At 38.8% G+C, this 27,948-nt stretch overlaps 2 long non-coding RNA genes across 3 annotated transcripts in view; one reads left to right on the forward strand and one right to left on the reverse strand.

Moving 5' to 3' along the window:
• The window catches only part of LOC147836459 (uncharacterized), a 99,652-nt gene that overhangs the window by 21,426 nt on the left and 50,278 nt on the right, over positions 1 to 27,948 (forward strand). Inside the window, exon 3 of one of the 2 annotated variants that reach the window (XR_015494130.1) lies at positions 5,030 to 5,170. The exons of the other annotated variant lie outside the window; for it this stretch is intronic. This is a non-coding gene — a long non-coding RNA (uncharacterized LOC147836459). Of the gene's footprint in view, positions 1 to 5,029; positions 5,171 to 27,948 lie in introns of those variants that run through there. 2 annotated transcript variants of the gene reach the window in all.
• Positions 112 to 1,723, reverse strand: LOC147836460 (uncharacterized). Its single transcript, XR_015494147.1, has 2 exons — positions 1,061 to 1,723; positions 112 to 800 (listed from the first exon to the last, which is right to left on the reverse strand). It is a non-coding gene; the product is annotated as an uncharacterized LOC147836460 (long non-coding RNA).

Genomic DNA, 27,948 nt, shown 5'->3' on the forward strand with positions numbered 1-27,948 from the left:
TCATTTTTGGTTATGAGTGGTCCTTTTCCTTCCGTTTATTGGAGGTTTCTTTGGATTTGGATTTGTTGGATTTACTAGCACTAGTGTTGATAGACCAATTTGGCTTTAGGGTTTTAGTTTTTTTTTTTTTTTTTTTTTTTTTTTTAATAAAATAAAGTTTCCAAATGGAAGTATTGTGCTGCAGTGTCATATAAGAACCATCTTTGCTCAACAACAGAGAGCTGTAATGGACTTTTTTTTTTTTTTTTTTTTTACTTGCTAACAAGCACTTACCAAAACTTCAGATACTTTTTCAGAAACAAAACTCTTAACACAGACTCACACTTACAAAACACAACTGGCCAAATGAATAATTTTCTTTCCAAAAAAACAATTAGTTAAATATATTCTAACACTTCAAAATAGAGCACAATAGAGCATCTCTGAACACACTTACATTATCAAAACACTGGAAATTTGACTCAAAATGAACTGATTCTGTCAAAGAATAGCACTTGTTTTACGTTCACAATGTACATGAAGTCAATCCAAGTACACCAGGTTTCAAAATACTGATTATTGTTGACATTACAAAAACAGAGACTTTTGTTTCAGTTTTACAGAACATTTACAAAACATGCAGTCCACCATTTTGACACTTAATGTTTCATTATACTATATATGTCCACATTTACAGTAATGTTCACATTCAAAAGCATTCCATTAAAAAGCAAATAAGTTTTTTTTTTTTCCTTTACCGTTTACTAAAGGAGATACAGTACAAATACACAGTATGATAGAACAAAATAGGTTTTACCAGCCTGATCTCACAAGAAAACGTAAGTATTTTACGTTTTGGCAGTTTAGTGGCTAATTCGTACAAATTTGTACGAGTTCAGTCGTAAGAAAATGTACGATTTTAAAAAGGAGGCGTGGCACCTAACCCCACCCCTAAACCCAACCGTCATTGGGGGATACGCAAATCGTACTGAAATGTAAGAATTAGATCGTACGAATTTGTTCGAATTAGCCATTAAAATGAAAAAGTTACGAATTGCCGTGAGATTGTGTTTGGTTTTACAGTATTGCTTCCAGTGAACAAAATATTCATGAAACACACAAGCTTTCTGAACAAGAAAAAAAAAAACAACAGCAAAAAGCTTTTGCTCAGCTTTTGCCCAGATTTACGCAAAGGTTGGCCCAGTTTATCCAACATAAATCAGCTGTGTGTCAATTGTGTGTTTATTATCAGATGAGATAAACTTTTGATAATGCTTTTGAACTGATGTAACTGCAGAAGCAGAGATTTTTACTGTATCTAAGGTTTGGAATATTGTATTTGCTATTGTGGGATGGTGTGTCAACATTTGTAAAAAACTACAAAAAAAAAAACAGTCCATCATTTAGTTAGGGATATAGCTTGTCTGTTAATGAAATTGTGGAAATGTGTGGGTGAAAACAACATGACGTGTGAATGGTATGGCGACAGAAGACTAATGCTGTGCTAATTGTGTTTATAGGTTTGAAAATGTGACATCTGGTTGAACAAATGCTTGTCAGCGCCTGAAAATCTATAATCTGAAGAATCTTTTATATCGTAAGGACCTAATCACAAAGATTTCTTATAAAGAGCCTGTAATTGTTCTTCAGTGGTTCTCTGGTGTAGTTAAGTGCTACATGGCACCATTTTTAAGATAAAGCTGCTATGTAGCACAAAAAGTGGTCCCCTTATAAGCCAAAGAACCACTTTGTAATATTTAGCATATTATTATTATTATTATTATTATTATTATTATTATTATTATTATTATTATTATTATTATTATTATTAAGTGTATGATGTTAAATAATTTTCTTTTCTTATCAAAAGCAGTTAGAAATGCTTCCTACGAATTGCATCATTATTATTTTTATTTACTCTGGTTTTAGTATTGGTCAAATATGCCATTTCATCTTTATTTCTAAAGCACTTTTACAATGTAGATTGTGTCAAAGCAGTTCTAGTAAATTGAAACTGCTTCAGTCCAACATAATATGGAATACAAAAGTATGCAGAAGGACTTTTAATTTTTCACTAACCCAGTTCAAGATTTCTGGTGAACTGTACACCATTTTAAAATCATTTCATTTAAGCTTTCTTTTCTTTGAACAATCTTCACTGCCTGATGGATATACTATATAAAGTGGGTCTGAGAACGTACAAGAAGCACTGCATTAAATTACATGTTTTTCTGCGCTGTGTCTTTAAAATAAGAAAATTTTATTTTACCCCAGTATTTTCAATAGAGTTTCTTCGCTAGCCTGCTGATCCTGACGACACATTAAAAGGCTTGAACAGCTAAAAGATAGCTGAAGTCTGTTTAACTGATTATATTTTAATAACAGTACAACATTGATGCTTTAAAAGGAACCGTATAAAATTAAGAAAAAAAAGTCAGAATAACCATACAACGGAAGTTTATCGATATCGGAAGAAACACTAGCAGTGTATATACAGTACCCTATTAGATTATTTAGATTTCAGTCAACATAATTTGAATGATTGATTTCTTACAAATAAATAAATTAGTGTTGTATTTATTATCTTTGGGGTACATTTACTGTGTAACAGTTTTATATTTCTTAAAACAAAAATGAACTTTTATTTTGATGCGTTTTCATGACCACACTGTGATATCCAATATACTGCAATGTTTGTTTGTTTTTTTTTTTTTTTTCTTTACATAAAACGCCAAAATACTTGAGAAACAACCCAGAAGAGCAGCTCTGGAGATTAACTGTGTGTCATGCCTTCATAGTGAAATGACAGATGCAGTTTTAAATGTGTATTTATTCACACAGATAGATAGAACGGTTCAATTTCATGTTTGAATAGTTTTTTTTTTTTTTTTGCATCATAAGTAGGTGTACAGCATTTTTAATCCAAAGTTTAACAACTTTCAGCATTACACCTTTTATTTTTACATCTTTAATTGATATATTACAGATAAAATAAGGCCCCCCACAAAGCCTTTTTTAAAATCTAACATTGTATTTACATCGCACTGTAGACCTGATATAGATTAAAGTTATTTTGTAAACAAAATTAAAGCTTAATAAATAGCAAAAAAGAGAAACATAATGAACAAGCAAGCTTTTAATGAGAACCAAATGCAAAATGTTATGTTCTTTCAACGTTTGAGGCACATTTCATTGATAAGCTAATGAAGTATGACGCAGGTCGAGTGTAGAAAGACAGTCATTTACCATCTCTTGAAGTATTCGGGGCCACCATCTGTAATTTTACGCTTGATCTGGAGTCCCTTTATCCTCTCTTTACTGCTGAGCCCTCACTATCAAATGTACATCAGACATCTTTACTCGAACGCGGAATCTGCAACAGCAGCAAGACGGATTTAATTGCCATGGCAGAGACGCTCTGTAAGGGACAATGGCCAGCAAATGGATATGGCTGTGAGGCTCAGGCAATAATGTCAAGAGCTGTGATGAATTGTGACTCTGAAAAGAGTAACAGCTGATGGAGTATTGAATTTGTTTATATTTGCAATGATGGATATAATCCAAGGTGTGAGGAGCACTGCGGAGAAGGAATGATAAATTCTACAGACATTGCCTTTTTTATTGATTTCATGCATTCTTTATTATTATTACAGCCCGTAAGATCAGTCAGTGGATTATGGATAGCTTTTATGCAGTTCTCCAAGTTAGTAGTATACAGTATTTTCTTTTTGCTGTGTTAAACAACAACTATTTTTGGGTGTTCAGGGTCAGACATTTAAAAAATCTGGATTTAAAAAAAAATGACTTCTTGGTATTTTCTGTTTTCTCAACATTTCCAAATGAAATGGTTATAAAAAAAAAAAAAAAAAAAAGTTTTTTAAATGTCAAATGGTGTGTAAAGCCTTTTTTAAAAAAAAAAATGAAATGGTCCTAGCATGCATTTGATAATTTTTGAGGTTTTGATGGAGTTATCCTGTTAGACGCTAAAATAACCTGCCTTATTAAAAATATTAAAACATTTTTATCTGTCAACATTAGTTAATGCACTGTGAAGTAACAAACAGCATCGTTTTTTTACTTATGCGGCACGGTGGCTTAGTGGTTAGCTCTGTCGCTGGCAGCTAGCCTTTCTGCAACTCTTACATGTTCACCCACTGAAGCTAAGCAGGGCTGCGCCCAGTCAGTACCTGAATGGGAGACCACATGGAAAAGCTGAGTTGCGGCCATAAGTGGTGTTAGTGAGACCAGCAGGAGGTTCCCAACCTGTGGTCTGTGTGGGTCCTAATGGTCCTAATGCCCCAGTATAGTGACTGTTCAGTGAGCGCCATCTTTTGGATGAAACGTTAAAACAAGGTCCCAACTCTCTGTGGTCGTTAAAAATGTCCAGGATGTCCTTCGAAAAAGAGTAGGGTGTTAAAACTGCCAACTGGCCTCTGTCTATCATGGCCACCCAACCATCCCCATACCATAATTGGCTTCATCACTCTGTCTCCTCTCCACCAATCATCTGGTGTGTGGTCTGGTGCAATATGGCTGCCAACGCTTCATCCAGGTGGATGCTGCACACTGGTGGTGGATGAGGAAATTACCCCCAAAATGTGTAAAAACATAAGTGTCTAGAAAAGTTATTATTATTATTATTATTATTATTATTATTATTATTATTATTATTATTATTATTATTACAGAAAGAAGGTCACTGGTTTGACTCCCAGCTGGGCTAGTTGGCATTTCTGTGTTCGGAGTTTGCATGTTCTCCCGTGCTGGTGTGGGTTTCCTCTGGGTTCTCTAGGAAGTGTGTAAATGAGCGTGTATGGGGGTTTTCCAGTACTGGGTTGTGGCTGGAAGGGCATCCACTGTGTAAAACATGTTCTGGAATAGTTGGCGGTTCCTTCCACTGTGATGAACTCTGAAATAGAAACTAAACCGAATGAAAATAAATGAAAGCATTTTTTTTTTTTTTACTTCTGTTAACAAACATTAAAAGACGCAAGTAGAGATGCACCAAATTTTCATCAATGAAACCACTATTGACAATGCTTTTCTGCAGGCTTTTCAGGCAGAACGATTTTTTGGCAGAAAGGAAAACAAAAAACAGCCAAAAAAGATTTTGCTATGCCACACAGTCCAGCAATGTTCAGCACACTGGTTTCACCTTCCCTCCATCTGTAGTCCTTGCACAGAGTGAAGTAGCTTTCACACCAGACGCAGGAAGCACTGCACTATGAAACCCATTAATTTTATTGTGCCATTCATTTTCTAAAACATTTTCATTGTTTTTTTTTTATTATCAATTTTACTTTTATTGGATCCCTAGATATTAGATAATATTGCTCACTTTTAGATATAATTATTTACTCCAGCAGACTACATTTAATGTTAACAAATGAGTGTTGAAGTTTTTTTTTATTTTTATTTTTATTTTTATTTTTTACACAATATTGAGCCGATTTGAATGTTAACATTTGATTGTGCATTATCAGCTGATAGAAATAGGCCACTAGTAGGCTCAGAAGAATCACATACGGCTAAGGCCAGAAGTAAACAAAAATGATTTATATTATTGATTGTATTTTATTAATGTGTACCACTATTTCAACCCTAAACCCAACTGTTTAAAAAACGTATACGTATCTGGATCTGGAGTCTTCTTTATTAGTATGATTAACCATGAAAATTATATATATATATATATATATATATATATTTTTTTTTATTAATTGTAATTTATTAATGTCTACCCCAACCCAACCGTTACAGTAATGTAAAAACAGAAGACCCCTACTGGCTCATATCTATCAGCTGATAACCACTGATAATTCCCATTCAATCGAGTGATAACATCAGAAAGTGGGTGCAATATTAACTGTCGCATTATTTCAGGCATACACTTGTTTGAAATCTGACTGCAATTCAGTTGCTGCTGTTATACAAATGATCATAAGAGCATGAATAAACACAACGCCAATAGACTAATAGTCGATGAATGCTTCGTTCCCCTTCGGGGGGAACTTCAGCACTATAAGTGGATTTGATTTGTAAAATCCACGCATTGGGAGGTTCGGTTCAGAAGCTACTCGTCTGAAAGAGTATTGAACGGGCCAATTAAGAATGAATTGGCAGCGCAAGCCTGCGCAGGTGAGCGGCATAAGCAATCAACTGAGTATATAAGCTCACCTGGCGCCAGCAGACGCTATCCTTTTCGCTTCAGAGACTTTCTGATCGAGTCGATGAGGGTTCCTCCTGCTGTGACCAGCGATTCTGAGCGAATGAGAGCATTCTCCCGGTCCAGAGTGTGTACACGCAGTGGCAGACGGTCGAGCTGGGTTTCTCCCTTGCCTGGCGTTCTTTGGGTCCGGTCCTCCAGAGCGGTGCGTATAAAGTTGCAAACTTCACAGAAAGAGCAACACAGTCGTGCAGCACGTCCTTATCAGGACGGCGCTCCGACTGTGCGTTTCTGGATGCGGTGGTTTCCTGTCCTCGGATGATGGGCGCGGGCACTGCGTTACATGTCTGGGGGTCCAGCATGTTAATGCGCTGCTCGCGGGCAGTTCATGTCGTCATTGCGATGCCATGACTGTTGCGCAAGATCGCGGTTAGCCTTTGCAAAAGGGTGAACCACCCCAGTTGTCCCCTGCTCTGCAGCGGGCACTCGGGCAGATCTGAGGGTTTCAGCGAGAGATAATCCGTCGCCCACGGGCCCGCGGACCTCCCGCTCCTCTAAGCGCTCCATCCAAGCTTCGGGCGGGGGAAGCGATCCGTCTAACAGATGGTAGCCCTTACGCCCGATGACACCGGAGACCAGATGTCCACCGCGGCATCGGAGGGTGGGCTTTCATTGTCCGATGATGATCCAGACCCGCTCGCCCCCTTCGGGCTGGTGAGCGCTGTCACTACGGATCCTGAAACGGACATGTTAGCCGTGCTTTCCCGGGCTGCTTCGGCCGTGGGTTGGAGATGGTTTATCCCCCAGCTCCGCGGCCGGACCGACTAGAGGGGCGTTCCCTTCTTCCCGGAGGTGCACAGTAGGCTCACGCGGTCTTGTAAAGCACTTTTTTCTGCTCGTGCTGCGTGTTCCTCCACCCTAACCACTCTTGACGGTGAAACAGCCAGGGGGTATGTGGCGATTCCTCAGGTTGAGTGCGCGATGGCGGTAAATCCGCGCGGCGCCTCTTCTTGGCGGGATCCGCCTCGTCTCCCATCCAAAGCCTGTAAGTTATCTACCTCCCTCGGAGCTAGAGCTTACATAGCTGCGGGCCAGGCTGCTTCAGCCTTGCATGCGATAGCCACCTACTAGCGCTACCAAGCGCAGGCGCTGGCCGAGCTGCACGAGGGTGGGTCCAACCCAGGCTTACGAGCTTCGCACCGCCGCCGACTTAGCTCTTCGGACTACTGAGTCCGCTGCGTGTGCGTTGGGAAGGACGATGTCCACATTAGTGGTCCAGGAGCGCCACCCCTGGCTGATATGCGCAAAGTCGACAAAGTCCGCTTTCTTGACTTCCCCATATCCCCAGCCAGGTTCGGCGACACTGTCTGTGAATTCACCCAGGAATTCAAGGCGGTGAGAGAGCAGTTGGTGGGTGATGTCTTATCGGCGGTCCGTAGCCCGCTCCGCCCGCCGTGCCATTCATACCTGCTCCTCGCCGAAGGCGCCCGCCTACGAGAGCTGCTCCGCCCCCGCACACGCCTCAGGCGAAGCGAGCGCGTCGGGCACCTCGGAAGCAGGCAGCCCCCCTGCCCAGAACGCCGCTAAGTCCGGCAACGGACCGCGAAGCGCCCCTGGGACAGGCCATCTGGAGAAGAGGGAACTTGCTCTTTCCCCGCTGGAGGGCGGGGCCCCATTTCCAACGGCACTTTTTACTGCCATGAAAACATTATGAAAGGGCACTTTTCACTTCCCCAGATGTGACAGCCCGAAATCTGCCAGTCTGGGACGCTATGCTTTCTAGCTTGCAGATTCGGTGCGTTTCGCCAGTGGCTCACGAGCGCTGGGAGGACGGTCTCCTTTCTCCCACCCCTCGAGCCTCCCCTCCGGAGCTCGGGTTTGGAGTGAGAGCAAATATCTCACCTCCAGCTTTTCCGTGGGACCCGCGAGCTTCCCGGATCAGCACACCCACTCCGCGCTGCCCCACTGCTGGTACGTCAGCGATTGTAGCGATGAGTCCATTAGCGAGAGCTCTGCCTGCCTGGTTAGCGCGGGCCAGCTCTTCGCGGTGGCTCATACGCACAATCAGACTCGGCTATGCGATTCAGTTCGCGAAACGGCCCCCCAAGTCACGGGTGTGTATTCACCAGGGTCAGCCCCCTGTCCGCCCCTGTCTTGCGAGAGGAGATTGCTGTCCTCCTGGCGAAGGATGCAATCGAGCCGCTCCCTCCAGCCGAGATGGAGAGCGGGTTTTACAGCCCACGCTTCATCGTGCCCAAAAGAGCGGTGGGTCACGGCCAATCCTAGATCTGCGCGTTTTGAACCGCTGCCTGCACAAGCTGCCGTTCAGAATGCTCACGCAGAAGCGCATCCTCCGGTGCGTTCGTCCTCTGGGTTGGTCTGCAGCATTAGACCTGATGGACGCGTATTTCCATGTCTCCACTCTTCCTCGCCACCGACAGTTTCTGCGGTTTGCGTTTGAAGGTCGAGCTTGGCAATACAAAGCCCTCCCCTTCGGGCTCTCTCTGTCTCCGCGGGTCCTCACCAAGCCTGCGGAGGGTGCCTCAGCGCCCCTTCGGCTCGCGGGCATCTGCATACTCAATTTCTTTACGACTGGCTGATTTTTGCCCTCTCTCAGAGCAGTTGATTATGCACAGAGACAAAGTGCTCTGGCACTTCCACCCGTGGGGGTTTCAGGTCAACCGAGAAAAGAGCAAACTCGCCCCCGTGCAGAGGATCTCTTCTCTCGGGCTGGAGCTGGACTCGGTCACCATGGCAGCGCGCCTCTCCGGAGAGCGCGCTCAGCTGATGCTGTACTGTCTGAGAGAGCTCGACAGTAAAATAGTGGTCCCACTGAAACTATTTCAGAGGCTCCTGGGGCATATGGCATCCGCAGCCGCTTCATGCCGCTCGGATTATTCTATATGAGACCACTTCAGCACTGGCTTCACGATCGAGTCCCCAGACGCGCATGGCACGCGCGCGCACACCGAGTCTCTGTTACTGCGCTGTGTCGCCGCGCCCTCAGCCCTTGGAGCGACCCCTCGTTCCTACAGACCTGGGTGTCTCTAGAACAGGCGTCCAGTCTTGTTGTCGTTTCAGCAGACACTTCCAACACGGGCTGGGGGGCTGTGCGTTGCGGGCATGCGGCTGCGGACCTGTGGAAAGGTACCCAGTTGCATTGGCATATCGCCTGGAGCTGTTGGCAGTGTTCCTCGCTCTCCACCGTTTTTTTCCGGTGCTGGAGCGGCAACACGTGCTGGTCAGGACGGACAGTACGGCGGCGGTGGCGTATATCAGCCGTATAGGGGGTATGCGCTCTCGCCGCATGTCTCAGCTCGCCCGCCGTCTGCTCCTCTGGAGTCATCCGCGGCTGAAATCGCTGCACACCATTCATATTAAGGCAAGCTCAACCGTGCAGCCGATGCGCTCTCACGGCAGCCTTGCGTCCTGGAGAATGGAGACTCCACCCCGAGTCTGTTCAGCTGATATGGGCGCGATTCGGGGAAGCCCAGATCGATCTGTTGCTTCCCCCGAGATCGCTCATTGCTAGTTGTTCTTTCCCTGACCGAGTGCTCTCGGCACGGATGCACTGGCTTACAGCTGGCCTCGGTGCACGCGCAAATACGCGTTTCCCCCAGTGAGCCTGCTCGCGCAGTTACTGTGCAAGGTCAGGAAGAGGACGAGGAACAGGTTGCTGGTTGCGCCCCTCTGGCTCAACCGGACCTGGATGTCAGAGCTCTCCCTCGCGATAGCCCTCCCCTGGCAGTCCCTTCGAGAGAGCACCTACTCTCTCAGGGACAGGGCACCACCTGGCACCCTCGCCGATCTTTGAAGAGATTGTAGACGCGAGGAAGACTTAGGTAACCTCCGATTGCGGTGGCTAATACCGTCACTCGGGCTAGAGCCCCCTCCCCGAGCGCGCCTATGCCCTGACGTGGAGTCTATTCACTGAATGGTGTGTCTCTCGCTGAGAAGACCCCCGTAATTTGCCAGATCAGCGTTGTGCTTTCTTTACGCCGAGAGAAGCTGGAGAGCAGGCTGTCGCCCTCCACACTCAAGGTTACGTGGCTGCCATCTCCGCTCTCATAACGCGGTGGCTGGCAGCACCGTGGGAACGCATAACCTCATCATCCGGTTCCTCAGGGGCGTTAAGCGAATTAATCCACCCCGCCCCCTCTCATGCCCTCTTAGGATCTCGCCCTCGCTACACAAGCCGCGTCAGATCCCTTCGATCCTCGACTCAGTATTTTCTGTCCCTGAAGACAGCTCTGCTGGTCGCGTTGATATCGATTAGAGGGTCGGGGACCCGGAGGCATTTTTCGGTCAGTGACTCGTGCCTGTAATTGGGCTGGCTTCTCTCACGTATGAGACCCCGCCCGCGATATGTGCCCAAGGTTCCTACCACTCCGTTTTAATACGAGGTAGTGAGCCTGCAAGCGCTGCCCTCGGAGGAGGCAGACCCAGCCCTTCTTTATTGTCCAGTTCGCGTTTTGCGTATTATCCGGACCGCACTCAGAGTTTAGATCATCTGAGCAGCTCTTCATCTGTTATAACGGTCGGCAGCAGGGAAGTGCCGTACCGAAATAAGTTCCCACTAGATTGTGGATGCCTTTCTTTCACTATCAGAGCCGAGATGAGCCGCGTCCCCCGAGAGCGCGTGCGCACTCCACTCGGAGTTTCGCATCCTCTCGAGCGCGCGCACGCGGCGCCCCTCTAACAGACTTCTGTAGAGCTGCGGGCTGGGTGACACCCAACACATTTGCAAGGTTTTACAATCTGCGAGTGGAGCCGGTTTCCTCAAGGGTATTAGGTAACCCTTGGTGATTGAGGAAACAATTCGGTAGGGTGTTGAAACACGCTTGCTGCGCCATTTTCCCTAACACGGAGATACGTGCGCCTTTTTATCTGTCAGTAAAGTTCCCCGTCAGGTGAGCCCTGCAGATTCCTCCGTGGCCCCCAGCACTGACTCAGCGGAGGAGTCACTTGCTGGCCCACTACGTTGTAGGTCTGCCCGCTGGTCAGCCCGCGTTTTGGGTAAAGGTGCCTGCTATGCGTGATCCCCACTAGGCGATCCCATATGCTTATTCCGCCACGGTTAAGTCCCCCCCCTGGGCGGACCCGTGTCTTCCCTCCCCGCTAACCACTCTTTTGCTATGCGTACTCCCCCTTTTTAGGGCTAGTCCATATGTAAATTCTGCCATCTATCCCCCCTCGGGTAACGGATGGCCTCCGCAGCGTCCTCCCTATCGGGATTGCACGCTTCCCAACGTACTGTCGTATTTCCTAGAATTATCTAGATGCTCACGACTTCCCAAAAAATATATCTAAATCCGTAAAACTTCTGTTGAAGTAGGATAAATTAGGGCCAGGGACACGTTGGAGGACCGCGCCCCCCATGATGCGGGTGCGTCACGCTTGCTTGACTATCTCCTCATCGGGGGTGTTGGTAAGGTGCAGTCATTATGGCGCTTTCAATGGGCTCCCAATGCGTGGATTTTACAAATCAAATCCACTTATAGTGCTGAAGTTCCCCCCGAAGGGGAACGTTCGAGGTTACTAAAGTAACCCTTCGTTCCCCGAGGAGGGGAACGGAAGCACTATACTCCGTCGCCATAATGACTGTCCCTTAGCTGTTGAAAGTCTCTTCAGCTTAAAAAGGATAGCGTCTGCTGGCGCCAGGTGAGCTTATATACTCAGTTGATTGCTTATGCCGCTCACCTGCGCAGGCTTGCGCTGCCAATTCATTCTTAATTGGCCCGTTCAATACTCTTTCAGACGAGTAGCTTCTGAACCGAACCTCCCAATGCGTGGATTTTACAAATCAAATCCACTTATAGTGCTTCCGTTCCCCTCCTCGGGGAACGAAGGGTTACTTTAGTAACCTCGAACGTTTTTGTTTTGTTGTCCTCCAAAGTGTGCACAATCAAATTACAATATAGACCGTACAGCTTGAGCCGTGCAAGGCAGAAAAATCATTGTCTGTTAAGATGAGCTTATAGCCTTTACCACTGCAAATAAACTAATTACGTAAATGATCTCAACCACTTTTTGATGGCTGATTTTAAAGTCATAGAATATTGATGTTTCATCAAGCAGGCAATTATGTTGTCTCAGAATTTTTACCATTAAATCCTTTAAACCCAGGTCTTCCATAAACAAGCTGAAGGAGAGAGGAAAAAACAAAAAAAAAAAACAAAGCAGTCAGATCCTGATTTCAATCACGATTGCGCTCTCTCCGCACATAAGACACTCAACCAAAGCTCATTTTGTGTGTGGTTTGATGCTTGACTCTGGAATGATTGTGTTTACCATCCTTATTATTTCCTCAACAAATAGCTAAATATTAATCATCCTTATTTGCATGACTCGCAGTGGGATTCCATACACGTCTGTAATGAGATTTGATTACGCGAGATGTGACTCCGTGGCTCCCTGCCACATTTCTACCTCTCACACCTGTTTACTGTGCAAATGGCTTGACTTCTGATTAAGATTACAGGGAGCAAACGTCTGCATTCAATGCGCAGATCAAGTAGTAGAATGGAGAGTAACTTTAGCATATTGACATTGGGTTTTAATGGAAATGGTTTTGCTTGTTTGTTTTGTCATCCGATTTTGCAGCAGTGTTGAAACCGACATGTTTGCACTGCATTTAGCAGTTGCTTATTTTCAAAGGATTTTCGGCTCTGTTTAAAAGATGTTCAATTTAAGTTTTGACAACATCTGTGGCATGTACAAAAATCAATCATGGAAGTCGTTTTCAATTTTTATAGGTTAATATAAGGTTATTAGATAGTATGCTTGATGAAATATGATCTCTTTGCTGGGATTGTGATGGTGCAGCCATGCTTGTGTCATGTATTTATTTTTTAAGGGTGCACTGTTTTGCATACAGCACTTGAAATTGCATTTTAGCAGTCATTCACACAGAACGATGTTGCTTTGATAAATGATCTGGATAGCTGAATTGGGGAAAAAAAGCTTATGGTTGGGTAACTTTTTAAAAAAAAAAAAAAAGTACCTTATATTTAGAAATCGCATGCACAAGCTTCTGCAAGAGACGTGATTACAATTGTTTACAGATAAGTCAATTTACTTACCAAAAGCAATAGGAAAATTGTGCAGTGGAATGGAAAAAATGCATTTTGTGTGACCGGCTCCTTGGACTGTAGATTTGTTTTATTGTTATTGTTAAAAGAAAAAAAAAAGTATAAATGTATTGTACATTTTTTTCCACTATCTAGAACTATTTTTCAAGGAATAACTAATGATGCATGGTTAAAATATCCACACAAGTCTAAATGTGTTCAACTTCATGGTTTGTCTTTGTATGTTTAAATGTAAGTCGATATTATAAAATAATGTTACTTTTTGGGAGCCATTTTGGGAAAGAAACCTGAAAGTAAATAGTTCTTTGGATATGTTTACACACAAACAATAATGATAATAATAATAACATAATTTTTGCCTCCTTTTTGGATTTTATCTTTTTGATGTTAACATCACATAATATAAATAAGTTGTCATTTAATAAGAATATGTCAATAACCAATTTTGACAAAAATACCAGATAGGACTTTATAATTCCAAGGTGACAAATGTGTGTAAATCTATATTTATTACGTTTTAAATTAATTACAGTAATATTATTGACTAACATGAAAATGTTCATCTGATTTATGTACAATGCAATTTGTACAGTAATATTTTCTGTATTTTAGTAGATATATTATATGAGACTTGCTTTTACCAAATAAAGTAAATCTAATTGAATTTGCATTTTAAATGATCAATAAAAGTTAAGATTTTATTTTTATTTCACATATTAAGGTTTTAGTTATGATATTTCCAAAATAATTCCACAGAAATACGCAATTTTTTACCAAAATTCTCAGCAGAAATGGCAAAAAACCTCCGCAGATACCATCTGGCCCTATATGACTAATCAACATTGTATTACTAGCATTCATGTTGATATTGTTACAACTTAAAAGTTCACAGCTGACCTTGCTAGCTAGCTAACCCGTTGCAATATTGCACATTCCACCATTTGACAGTGTTGCCATTTGGCAACACATACATTTTTATCGATTTACAATAAAATTTAGTTGTGAATGTGTCATCATACCTTACTGGTGGTGATGTCTCAGATATTTTTGTGGATCTGACATAATTTAATCTGTTGTTTTTATTGACGTTTATATTTGCATTCAGCAGCTACTCACAATAAACGCCAGTCTGTCAGAAATCGCGCCACAGAAAAACACAGCATGTCATGTGACTTAACCAAAGCACATCATTGGCTACACTAAGGTCTTCTCTTTCCAACAAAAAATTAGAACGTTGGTCTTAAAGAAACAGTGGCAGGGAAATTAACATAAATATCATGTTGTCATATGTATGTCAACACCATGCGGTGAAGGGTTTAAATAATTTTTCATGTTGTTCACTGTAAAAAAAAATAAATAAATAATTGCAAGATTACACACAACTCCTGTTGTGTGGAGTCTTGTCATTCCATGTCATCCCAACGCAAATCAATTAACTTATTATTTTTTTTTAACTTTAAGTTGATTGATGATGAAACAATTAGGCAAAAAATAAAAAATAAAAAAAAACATTAAGACTTGATACATTAAGTGTTGATATTTTAACTATTTAAGGTCCTTTCTTTTACACACAGCATCCCACATTAGTGATTCTCCGCAACAGCTGTGACTTGGTTATTGATTCCTAGTAAACAATTAAATTCATGACCACAAGGGGAAACTAGGGGGAAAAACTGAAACTGTGAAAAAGGAAGTAGAGTCATTTTCCATAACTGGGTCTGGGTGGCTGAAAATGAAATTGCATTTTTTTTTCTCCCTGTTGAAAGCGAGACCTATACTCACCCTAATTATACTTTTGAAAGCGCCTCGGCAATAGACATCACTTCTCTCTGGTATTCTTTTCATATTTGCATCTCAAAGATGAGATGGCCTTGCCCAGATAGGCCTAATTGGTACAGACAGGAGCTGTCTTTCTCTTTGGGAGTGATGGAGAATAAAGGAACGTATAGATGTGGCCTGCTCAGATGCTCGGCTACTAAAATATGACATTCTGGGGAAAATTGGATCTGGCATTGTGCTGAGAACTGTGAGCGAAACGATCAAAGTAAAAGCTTTCAATAAAGTCAAGCTTTTAACAATACTTCTGTGATCTTTCCAAAGTGCACAATGTTATGCAACCAACATTATTTTTCAGTAATGGCACATTTAAAGGTTTAGTAGCAGTTTTAGCCATCTGAAACAAGCCGATACATTCACTTAAAGTCAACATGAATTTCTGTTCACAATTCATTTGGTTTTTGAATTTTGATGAATGTCACTGTGGAAAAAAAAAGCTATTAGATTGAGGCTAGAACTTGATATCATTAGCTAGAAATTGATTAGATTTAAATAATGGGCTTTACATACTAGAATATGCTAGAACTCATTGCTGGAAATATCTATTTGGCTGTTGTTGTTTTTTTGTTTTTTTTCATTAAATGTTCATGAAGCATTGACTTGTTCAATGTTAAACCTGTAAGGATGGCTAAGTCTCTCCATCAGAATCTGAGAACTGTTATGGAAATCCACAAGGCAAAACCACAAGAATTGTCAGGCACTAAAACAAACTTTTTAATTTGAGAAGATCAGCTTGGAAACCAGTTGTTCAGATGTCCCAGTCCTCGACTTTACCTTCTCCACCAAAGCAGCTCACTCACATTACACACAGAATGTCTAAGCTTTCAATATGGTGTATCTTGTAGATGTATGTTTATGTTTGGTGTTATTTTAAATGTCTCTGTGTGATTGGTCTCAATTTCACTGTAATATTTTACTTGTATAGACCATTTTGAGGGATGTAAACAAAAACAATGGTCCCAACATATTTCCTGTTTTACACTTTTAATTTCTATAGGTTCAGAGAATCCAAAAAGATCAACATAATGTTACAACAGCTTTCATAACATTATTTATCATTAAGTTATGATTGAATTGCCTCTTGTTACAGTTATGAAATAGTTTGTTAACAAGCAGGAAATGTTCATGGGCCAAGGACATGACCACATTGAATTGGTCTACTTGCTGATCTGGGTTTTGGCTTTGATAAGATTTTTCCCAGATGCTCCACTCCAGGGAAAATGGTCTTCACATCAACTCTTTGAAGTTGTACATTTCTGAATTGGCTTATTTTGTTTAATTATCTGAATTAGAAAGGAAAATATTTGCCTGACAAATAAATGTAAAATTCTTGTTTAATATTTCCAGAAATCATTGTAACTAATAGATTGTTTAGGTTGATGTTTTCACAACCTATGACCAGGATTTGTTCATACATTCAGTGGATGGAGCATAGGCACGGCATTAGAGACGTGTTGATTTTTGACAATCATTGACTTAGTATGATCTAATCTAGTGGCTAAATCAAACTTTCCTTATGTATGAACAAGCATGGGGTGGCATAACATTAAAGGAAATTAGGTTACAGTTAAATGTTCTATCTAAGAACCAGAACTGGCGAGGAAGTGTCTGTGAGCAGATGAAAATGGCCAGCATACTGACTCTAAGCGACTTCAGGTAAACGATGAACCATTATCTGAAAATAAAGATTTATTAATTAGACCAAATCACAACCTATAATGTAATAAGCTCGAATTGTATGAAACTAAATGTAAATTATTGTAAATTGGAGTCAGATCAAATTTGTGAGTTGAAAACAAATTAAAATAAATTTTAGCAAAAAATATATATATATATATATATTTTCACATGTGCTGAAAGGCTTAAACACATTTAACCTTCACCCATGCTGTTAGTTCCTTTGTTGGACTAACAGATGGACTCTTACACACCTAAGTAGTAAAGTTGACTTTTAAAGTTCTGTCATTTATTCACCCTCCTCTTGTTCCAAACCAGTTTAAGTTTCTTCCTTCTGTTGAAGGCACACACATATTTGTTTAGGAATGTTGGAAACTGGTAGCCATTGGCTTCCATAGTAATATTTTCCAGTTTTCACCTTTTTTTTATTTTTTATTTCCACACTACAAAAAAAAAAAAAAGTACTTACATTTTTTTTGTCTTGTTTTTAGTCCAAATATCCAAATCCTAAATCAAGAAGTATTTTGTACCCAAGCAAAAAACGTTATATGTATTTTGTTATATGATTGCATATGATTTTGTTATATTTATAAAAAAAGATACTAACATTTAGTTTTTCCTTAAAACAAAGCAGGATAAACTGCCGATAGGATAAGCAAAATGAGAAAAAATGAAACTATCTATGTATATTTTCTAAATACCTGATTTATTTTGACAAAAAAAAAAGAAAGTCATAAAGGTTTTGAACATAATTATTTATAATTTACTGTTAATTATCTGTTATACAAAAAATAAGTGTTTTTTTATTACAAATTTGAATAAATGAATCATTCAGAAAATTAAATACATTGAAAGAACCCTTAAAATGCCCCTTTCCAGCTCCCTGGCATAAGTCCAACTCTGCTGCTATATCCTATAATTTATAACTCATTCCTGTGTGACAGGATTTATGCAAGGTCAAAGGATAAGCTATTATAAGTCACATAGAATAAAATAGTTCCAAAACAAGTAAATCTTAATTAGGTCTACAGTACCTGGCTCTGCAATTGCCATGCGTTTTCCTTAACCCAAGGATATAGTCATTTTCTTTTGAGGACAGTTGTGGCATCAAAAGATACTCATTAAGGAATCCCTCAAGACCAAAAATCCTTCAAAGTTTGTGCTTTTCCAAACCTCTATAAAATGTCAAAGATTTATCCTGCCTTGTTCACCTGACATATGATTTATTATAATAAGGGCTTTGCGGAATAGGAAAACATGGAAAAGTGAATACTTACCTTTTTGATTTAGTGTTTTGATGCCATTTAAAAGAAAGAAAATCTGAAAGAGCAATTCTGCAGAAAGACTGACCTCGTTTATTAGATCCTTTTTATATCAATCTTCAGTCAAGATTTTGTTTGTATGTGTTTGTTAGGGATAATGTTGGATTTATTGAAGTTATTTGTAAGCCTTGAAACTCCAGACCATGATGAAAATGTACATTTTGTTCCTTTTATACAATTTAGATGGTTTGATAAATTGAGAATGTGTAAATTTAAGAGTGACACACATTTTAAATAAATTCATTCAAACCAGTTTTGAAAGGTCTTGTCCTCAAACGATCTTTAAAAATTATAGTATAATAATATAATATATAATATAATAATAATATAATGCATTGTTCAAAGTTAATCTTTTAAAGAAAATTAATCAAAATTAGTCAGGCCTGGAAAGATAGGAGGAAAAGGAAGCTTGTTTCTACCACTAATATAATATAATATAATATAATATAATATAATATAATATAATATAATATAATATAATATAATATAATATAATATAATATAATATAATATAATATAATATAATGTGTATTTATATAGCGCATTTATTGTGTATGGCCACCTAAATCGCTTCATGAGGGGAATATCTCCACACCACCAGTGTGTAGCATCCATTTGGATGATGCGACGCAGCCACAGCACAACAGTGCCAGTGTGCTCACGACACACCAGGTATAGGTGGATATATTATATATTACATAGCATATTTAACACATAGCTTAACATGTATAACATAACATGTATAACATAACATATATAATTTAAAATTTTACATAACATAATATATAACAACATGTAACTTGACATGTAACATATATCATAACATGTAGCATAACATGACATAAAAAATACATATAACATAGCACAACATATATAACATATAGCATAACATATAACAACATATAACATAATAAAATAATGCTTCTTACTGACTCTTTTCAGATTTTTTTCACAATGGTAAAACAATCTAAATCAACTTTGAGAGATCAGGGGAAAAATCCCAAATTAAACATTCTCACGTATAATATTTATATATCTTATAAAATATAATTGATTGTTAAGAAGTTACAACTGTGAGCCATAAATTAGCAATAATAAGATTTTAATTTTTTTTCCCTTAAAATTGGATTCATATCTTTAATTTTTCAGATTTCAAAATCAAAATTGAGTGTTACATGTGTATTTTTACAAATACACAAAATCTGACAATTCAGCATAAAAAAGTGTGTGCACTTTTGGTGTGTATGTGCAGTATAAAAATGTGTGTTTGTGTGTGTGTGTGTTTTTTTATTTATTTTTATTTATTTATGGCAGGATAATATAATATTTGACTGAGATACTGTCATAATCGCCAGGGATCTAAAACACCAGAGATCGCTGGAAAACATTCACACTTACATGAGCTACAATCCTGCCTCATAATGGACCACACAGACAACCGGTTCCAGATCCTGACTGATTACACTCTCAGAGCTGATGCTGCTCAATGACTGATTACACACACATATATTCGGATCACTTCGAGACTCTTATTGCTAAATTTTGTTATCTGTTATAAAGACATTGCAACAGGTTTCCATTGTCTTGCTTTACCGTGTTTTTGATCATTGCCTTTATTTGTTTAATTCTGTTACATATGCAACTGAGAATTAGAAAAATAAATATATAAAACTTATAATTGCCTATAAAGTTATCCAAATTTAATTCTCAGCAATACCTGTTACCAATCAAAACCTCTTGATATTTAAAGTAGACTATTTCCATGTTTTTTATTGATTTTTATAATGATTTAGGGTGATGCAGTGGCGCAGTAGGTAGTGCTGTCGCCTCACAGCAAGAAGATCGCTGGTTTGAGCCTCAGCTGGGTCAGTGTGGAGTTTGCATGTTCTCACCGCGTTCGAGTGGGTTTCCTCCGGGTGCTCCGGTTTCTCCCACAGTCCAAAGACATGCTGTACAGGTGAATAGGGCTAAATTGTCAGTAGTGTATGAGTGTGTGTGTGAATGTTCCCCAGAGATGGGTTGCAGCTGGAAGGGCATCTGCTGCGTAAAATTGTGCTGCGGCTCATTCCGCTGTGGCTACCCCGGATTAATAAAGGGACTAAGTCGAAAAGAAAATGAATGAATGAATTATAAAGATTTTTGGCTTAAAAGAAAAATCAATTATTGAAAAAAAAATCCAAAATGTATTTTTGGCTATTGCTAAAAATATACCCATGCAACATAACATTTTGTGGTCCAGAGTCAAACACAGACAGAAAAGTCAGAATTGCGGGACATAAGCATGTATTTGCAAGGAGCAAATTGTGCATTATCAGGCAGTCACCTTTTTTTTCTTTATTCAGTGGCAGAAGCTGACTTCCATAAATAATGAAGTGTTTTCATTTGTGCAGTATTGTACCCATTCCTTTGATGCTTTGATTCATATTCTTAAAATGATGTGACGGCAATCATTTAAAATTATTGAAATGCTCTTCTTCTTTGCCAGATCACACAGTTTCAGTCAAGGCAGTGATTTCCTTCTTGATCTTTTAACTAGCCAGATTAAAGTCAAGGCCAAACTTGTAAAGCTCAAGGGCAGGCTCTCTTGTCAGGATCCGGTGAGCTCCTCTTTACCACAGAGAAAGCAATTTTACACAGGATAAAGAACTAATCCCAGACAATGCGAGGATTAGTGCAGCAAATGACCTTTATCTCGCCATGGAGCAATGAAAGGCCTGCACAAAAAATAGTTTAAGTCTTGATCTCAAGCCCACGACTGAACTTATCTTGGAATTGAAATACATTGTACAGTTCGATGTAAATTAGTTCAAAGCAGAACTCAAAATTAGGTTTTGATTTGGTAGCACTAGTGCTCCCAGCTTAAAAAAATAAATAAATAAATAAAAAATCCATGCAAAATGTAGGAGCATGCCAACCTATGCAAGTTATGTATTTTATCACAAAAATGTTATACTGTTTTAGTCTGCATATTCACATATAGATAATTACTAAAAGAATATTAGATGAAAAATGCGAATGTAAAATAACAATGGATAGTCTATTCTGTTGAGATTAGAGAGAATAATTCATGAGCTAAATTCAGTCAAGAGTTAAGCTGTTAGTAATTTGTTTGCTTTTTAGGGCTGAATGTACAGATCCCATATGTATGTATTGCCAGCTGTTTAACTGTTTAGAGATATGTGATCTGCCAGAATGCTATAGCATAATAGCTTAGAAATTGAAGCCTCTCCACTCCTCTGCCATCCAAACCCATGCCTCTTTAAGGCCCAATCCCAATTCTACCACTTAGCCCTTCCCCTTATCCCAACCCCTTTGTTTTGCACGCTCACGTGAAGCGGTAATGTATCCTAATTTTCTTGAGCTTGAAGGCGTAGGGATAAGAGCAAGGGCTAGATAGCCCTGAAAAGAAATATTTGTTTTTGTTTGTTTTTGTATGTTTTACGTCATGCTTTTAAAAAAAACAACAACAACAACAAAAAAAAAAACGCTAAAACGAAAGCTTCTAAATTTTGCTATCTGTAATCCCTAATAATAACTCCCACAACATTCTGTTTCAATTACACTGGAATACCCTGTCAGAAAAGTCTAGTGGCTGGGAATGAGCTTGTTACAGCGTCTGCTATAATGTTAATGTTGTTTTTGGCATGTTTACATAGATGAATATGGTCACTGTGTAAATGAGCAGTACAGTTATGATCTTATTGTCGCATCATCCGCTTGTTAAGTGATGACGTGTTTGACATATGTAGTACTGTTTCCGGGTCCAAGCCGCCATTCATTTGAGTGGAGAAATCATTCGTTTATGGTCACTTTTTATTCAAATCACACATTAAAGTTAATTTTACATAAAGTTATAGTGTACACAACAATCTCTGGGCTTGCTGCATAACAAATACCAACATGTTAACAATTTATAAAACAATGAATCACTTTCTGGCCATCGGATATTAGGCATGGACCTATATACTGCGATCGTGACTTTCGAAAGTATTAAATTGCTTTGTAAACATTTATTATTACCATTTCATGGATCTCCCTATTCAGTTGAAAAGAGCGCTTGGACCCGGGAGCCCCTCCGCGTGACGTCACACTTAACAAGCAGATATCATTATGATAACATAATATATGCCTTCAGTGATTTCCTGAAGATTAACACCAAAAAATAACGCTACTGGAATAACTACAGCAGTCATGATCGTCGATTTTAAATGTAGCAAAAGCTCACAATGACATGATGACGTGTGCAGGTGCTATAGTGCTGTCCCAATTCTTACGGGCAAATTTTGAAACCCTTCCCCTAATGTATAGGCTTAGAGCTATTTCGTCCAGTGTAGTGTACTTATTTATGACAAAGCACCATGGTTCTGCAAAACATGACATTTCCACTGTCCACACATGTAGTGGAATGATAAATATGCAGAATCCCAATTCTACCCCTTAGCCCTTCCCCTTACACCTCGTTTGCGTTCACGTGAAGGGGTAGGGCTTTCTCAATTCTCTTTAGCAAGAGGGTGTAGGGCTAAAGGGAAGGGCTAGATAGCCCTTGAAACAGAGATTTTCCTGGACCACAGTTTTCTTTGTTTTCTGCCAGGTTTAAAAAAAAAATAGTTGTCCATGGTTAATATTTTCAAATCAGCACATCTCTAGTTCTTTCAGCTGTCCTGAAACACAAGCAAAAAGTCTTGTATTGCAGAATGCAGGTTTCCTGTAGTGGATTTGGTTGATGTATTGTGGGTTCTGCACATTCTCCTCAATCCTGCAGGTTTTGTGCTATGAATCTGAAGATTTCTGCAAACATTTATTAACTATAGCTTGAAACATGAGCCTGCCCTTGGGGTTCACTAGTGTTACGTTGACTTTAATGCAGGGGTCACCAATCTCGATCCTGGAGGGCCGGTGTCCCTGCAGGGTTTAGCTCCAACTTGCCTCAACACCTGCCTGGGTGTTTCAAGTATACCTAAGCCGTTGATTAGCTTGTTCAGGCGTGTTTGATTAGGGTTGGAGCTAAAATCTGCAGGATACCGGCCTGTCCAGGAACAAGTTTGACCCCTGCTTTAATGGGACAGAACGCATAGAATTGTCTCAAATTGTGTGATCTTGCACCGAGGACAATTTTAAACATTACCTGTATTAAATGATATCCACCTCACTATTTTAAGTTCATACTGTTCATGCAATGCAGTGGTTATATACATTTTTAGACTAGACTAGACAGCAAAACAACATAAATAATCTAATTTCACTGTCAGATCAGTAAATTAATCATTCAGTCATTTATTCTGTGCTGCATCAGCACTTTCATTAAAGTGTAAAGCATACAAATTGTTTTACATATTAAAAAAAACTTCTCTCATAAATACACAAAGAAGGTTGGAGCGCTGACATTCAAATTCTCTTTTAATGACTCCCTGTGTTTCCAACAGAAAGACATTGAATGTAATGAATGAGTCATGTGGACTTCAGGGCCCCTGTGTAATATCTGAGAGAAGTGCCACTTATCTGTAATATTATTAATATTGCATATTTTGTCTCTTGGACAAGTACGTTGGACCTTTTAAAATTGAGCTGGGGGATGCTGATGTCAATTTACTTGGATTACAGAATTTGAACAGATTTTCAAAAACCAAAAGATCTTAAAAAATTGTAATATCATTTTTAGGATTGTGAATCACCAGAGTCTGTATGATGCAATAGTATTGTCATTGTAAAATTTAGCAATATTCAGACTGTTACAAATTCAAATTATGTCCTCTAAGAAAAACTTTGCATCTGTTTGAATTAAACAGAAATGATTCCTCAGTTTATCTCCCTTCAATTATATTACTGCAGTGAAAAATGGGATTGTCAAGTTGACAAACTTACCAGCACTTTAATCAAAACAAAAAAAATAGTATGCACCTTTCCACAATTTTGCCATTTATATTTTATTACCTTACTGCATGCTGAAGGTGACCTATCTGAATTACCCAGGAAAAAAAAAATACTGCTAGGAGGTCTGAGGAAATTTTGGGTGGAAGTGTTGGTGGGAGGCATGGCCCCACCAGTGCCGATATACAGCCACATCGCAATGCTGCAAGTGGGATATTGCATTTATACACAGTTCCACGGCACAATTGCATGTATAAAAAAGACAATCAAACACAGAGAGTCTCAACAATTATTTTGTACTAGGAACTACTTTCGATGTTCATTCACATCTGCAGCTGATGTCAAAACAGCAGAAACTTCACCAACGTCACTAGCCAGTATTTGAATGGTTCTTTAGCGTAATGTCAAAAGTGAGGACAAAACACGGGATTTTGCTAACATTTTAAGATGTAATAGCTCAAATTTCTGTTCTCCAGAAAAATTTCATGCATGTTTTGGGATGTCATGAAGGATGAGTGAGCCTTATACGAGATTTGTCATTTCTGGGTGAGCTATTGCTTTAACGTATCTGCATTAACTAGGTCACCTCTCTCTTTTAACAATACCTGTCACATACTTTGGCCTACAGGTATTTACACAAAATCGCAAACATTTAAAGATTGAGCAAGACCTCTTTGTCTCCACCTCAGAGCTGTCAGCTTTCATTTACCGTGTGATCCCGCATCCATATCAGAGATAATAAACTCGAGAGAATCTTCTGTGAAAATAATTTACTGAGCTGATAGTTGTCGAGCACATCCGACTGCTTCTTTGCGATGTAAGCCCTTCTGCAAATGTTTGAGCAGGAATTACACTGCGAGTTTTATTTTATTTTGTGTGTTAGAATGCTGTTTTCTAGTCCTGGGACAATAATGAAATGAATGAGAATATATAAATAGCTCTGGGCTGAATGATTGGGTGTGAAAGCCATGATAAATGACACCATCATTTAAGGGAACAATAGTAATTCCTTGGATGAAAACATTCTTGATCACTCGTCAACTGAAGCACACCTTAGAGATAATTAGTGTTATGTGGCCAGTTTTGATGGATGACGGGAATGCTTTTCTTCATATATTATAATAATTTTAGAAAACACACTCCACTACGCAGGAATTTCTTTGACCTTCTGCTATATTTTATAAAGAAAAGAAAACGTTCCTTTTTTTCATAAAATATTGTTTTTGCACTTGCAAACCTACTTTAGATCATCTCCTGCCTCCTTTAAAATTATGTCCCAAGGATGTAATCTTTTTATTAATCTTTTTAAGTCAAGTCAGTTTATTACTATTATGAGCTGGTGTGTACCAAAGTGCTATACACGACACATAATAATACAAATGAAAATAAACTACATAAAACAACACATAACCTTTAGGGATAGACAGTGCGCACTTTAAAGTGCCAACATACAAATATTTAAAGGTGCTGTATGGACAATTCTGACTCTTCTAAAGCATAGAAATACCATGATATATTTGCAAATATTTAAGAAACATGCCAAGTGAATATTCTTGTTTATCTGATAAATAATATCAATTAAATTTCAGCACGCCTGGTTGCTCTGGTGTAATTCATTCTGTCATGAAGGCTTTCAAAACATTCGTCCGTAACTGAAAATGTGACCTCCGGTAGACAGTGACAGCCTCCAAAATGTGAAACAGATTTAAAGTTTTTATTAATTAGCAAATAATATAAATATTACAAACGTAAACATTTAGCTGGACAGAAATTTAAATACAGCGATTCAAAAGCACAGAATAGTGCACTCACTGTACTCCAATAAAATCGTAAGGTTTACAATCTAATTATTGCATAATATTAAAGCTCTTTAACATTTATGAAATGTACAGTTCGGAGTGACAGTTCTAAACTTCAATTTTACACAGTTTATTTTCAAGATCTGTGGTGAACTATCTGCTGCTGCTTTCAGTAGTATGGCAATAAATGTCATGTAAATGGCATTCAAACACATTATCAGAATTTAACACTGAATAAAGCACATGAGGTGTGTCTGATGTGATCATTGTCAGTTTTCTGTTGTTCAGCTGCAAGAAACAGAAGCCGTTTTTTTAAAGTATATATTTCAGGTGTTAATTGGGACAAAAACTTATTTCAATATGGAAAATATTCCTTCCATTGTGTATTGTTGCTTTTTAGTGTTGCTTTTTTTTTTTAAGTTACTGGAGCCATAGTTGAAAATGTTACTCAATAACTTTCCATAAATTCACTTTTACAGTAATTAAACTTTTTTAGGTAAGAAAAAAAAATAAAAGAATATTTAATCAAACACATACAACTTAAAATACAGAGTGGTTATACATTTTTTTATTTAAATTATATATATATATATATATATATATATATATATATATATATATATATATATATATATATATATATATAATTTAAATAAAAAATAATAAGCTGTCTGTATAGACACACAGCACCACACTGTCTCTCATTCAAACACATACACAAAAATAGACAGCACCAAACACACACACACACACACACACACGAACACACACACACACACACTTAAGCCCTCGCAACAGGGAGAGCTAGCGCTAAGCAGAGCAGAAAAATGAAAAAAAAAAGAAGCACGTTCCCGACGGTCCCTTACTGAGATCCTCTCAGCGCGAGCTCTACCGGCTAAACACATATTGCAAGGGCTTAAACGGAGCAGTGCTCGTAATGTCGAGCGAAAAAAAAAAAAAAAAAAAAAAAAAAAAAAAAAAAGACAGCTGTGAAACATAACCAGCTTTGTCTTTTTGTAGGAAACACACTTTAGATCTTTTTAGGGTCAGAGGTTTTTGAGTTATTGCCGTCTATAACTGAATGTGTGTCAGGAAAATTGAAAACAAAACCTACTGAACCGCGCTCATTTCTGGCACCCCCTGGATGTACAGCGGCCTTAGCATATGCCTATGGTGCCTATGCCACGGGCCTGCCCTGAGTTGCCTGACTGTTGTAAATACTCGCGCTCGCCTCCCTCGCGACAGAGCGCATAGGAGATAAATGACGTCCGTACATAATAACCGGTTATGATTATTACTGAACCGATACCGAATTGTCTGCGTCTGTATCGCGGTGCACTGAAGAAACAATTAATTTTGACATCTATGTATTTATGTATGTATGTATGTGTATATATATATGTATGTATGTAATGTATGTATGTGTGTATATATATATATATATATATATATATATATATATATATATATATATATATATATATATATATATATATATATATATATTATATACCGCGGTTATATTGTATGAAACAACTAATTATCAAACAAAAAGTTATTGATTCAGTAATAACACTGACCAATGGGTAAAACGTAATAGTTTGAAGGATAGTAGCAAGGTATGAGGAATTAGTTTTACATACATACATACATATATACATACATGCATACATACTGTACATGCATACACACATATATATATATATATATATATATATATATATATATATATATATATATATATATATATATATATATATATATAAAGAAATTTGACTGAGACATCTATAATATAATCATATACAATGTATTTTATAAAAAATAATAATAATAAAAATTTAAGAAAAGTTCAATTTAGTATAACAAAATAATAAGATGTATAATGGAGTTTGCTTCTAAAAACATGATGCAACACCTGAAACCAATTCCAACACTGATCCCATTGATCTAGTCATGAGCTGCTGCCTCTCTAATGTGATTTTATACAGCCTAATGAGCCTGAAAATGACAAAAAAAGTCATATTTCAATTTTATCGATTCGTCTGTGAAGTTTGGTTATTCCCAAGTCCTTACAGGAAATTGCACCTCTATCAAAGGTGGTGTGCCAATTGCATTTATTTTCTAACTGTGAAATAACGGCAAAATTTCCACTCATCAGTTCTCATAGCATGAGATTCACTTGAAAATGGCTTTTGGTTTCCTATTTCAGG

The sequence above is a fragment of the Danio rerio genome, chromosome 6 (genome assembly GCF_052040795.2).
Source record: "Danio rerio strain M-AB ecotype USA chromosome 6, GRCz13ab, whole genome shotgun sequence".
Taxonomy (NCBI): domain Eukaryota; kingdom Metazoa; phylum Chordata; class Actinopteri; order Cypriniformes; family Danionidae; genus Danio; species Danio rerio.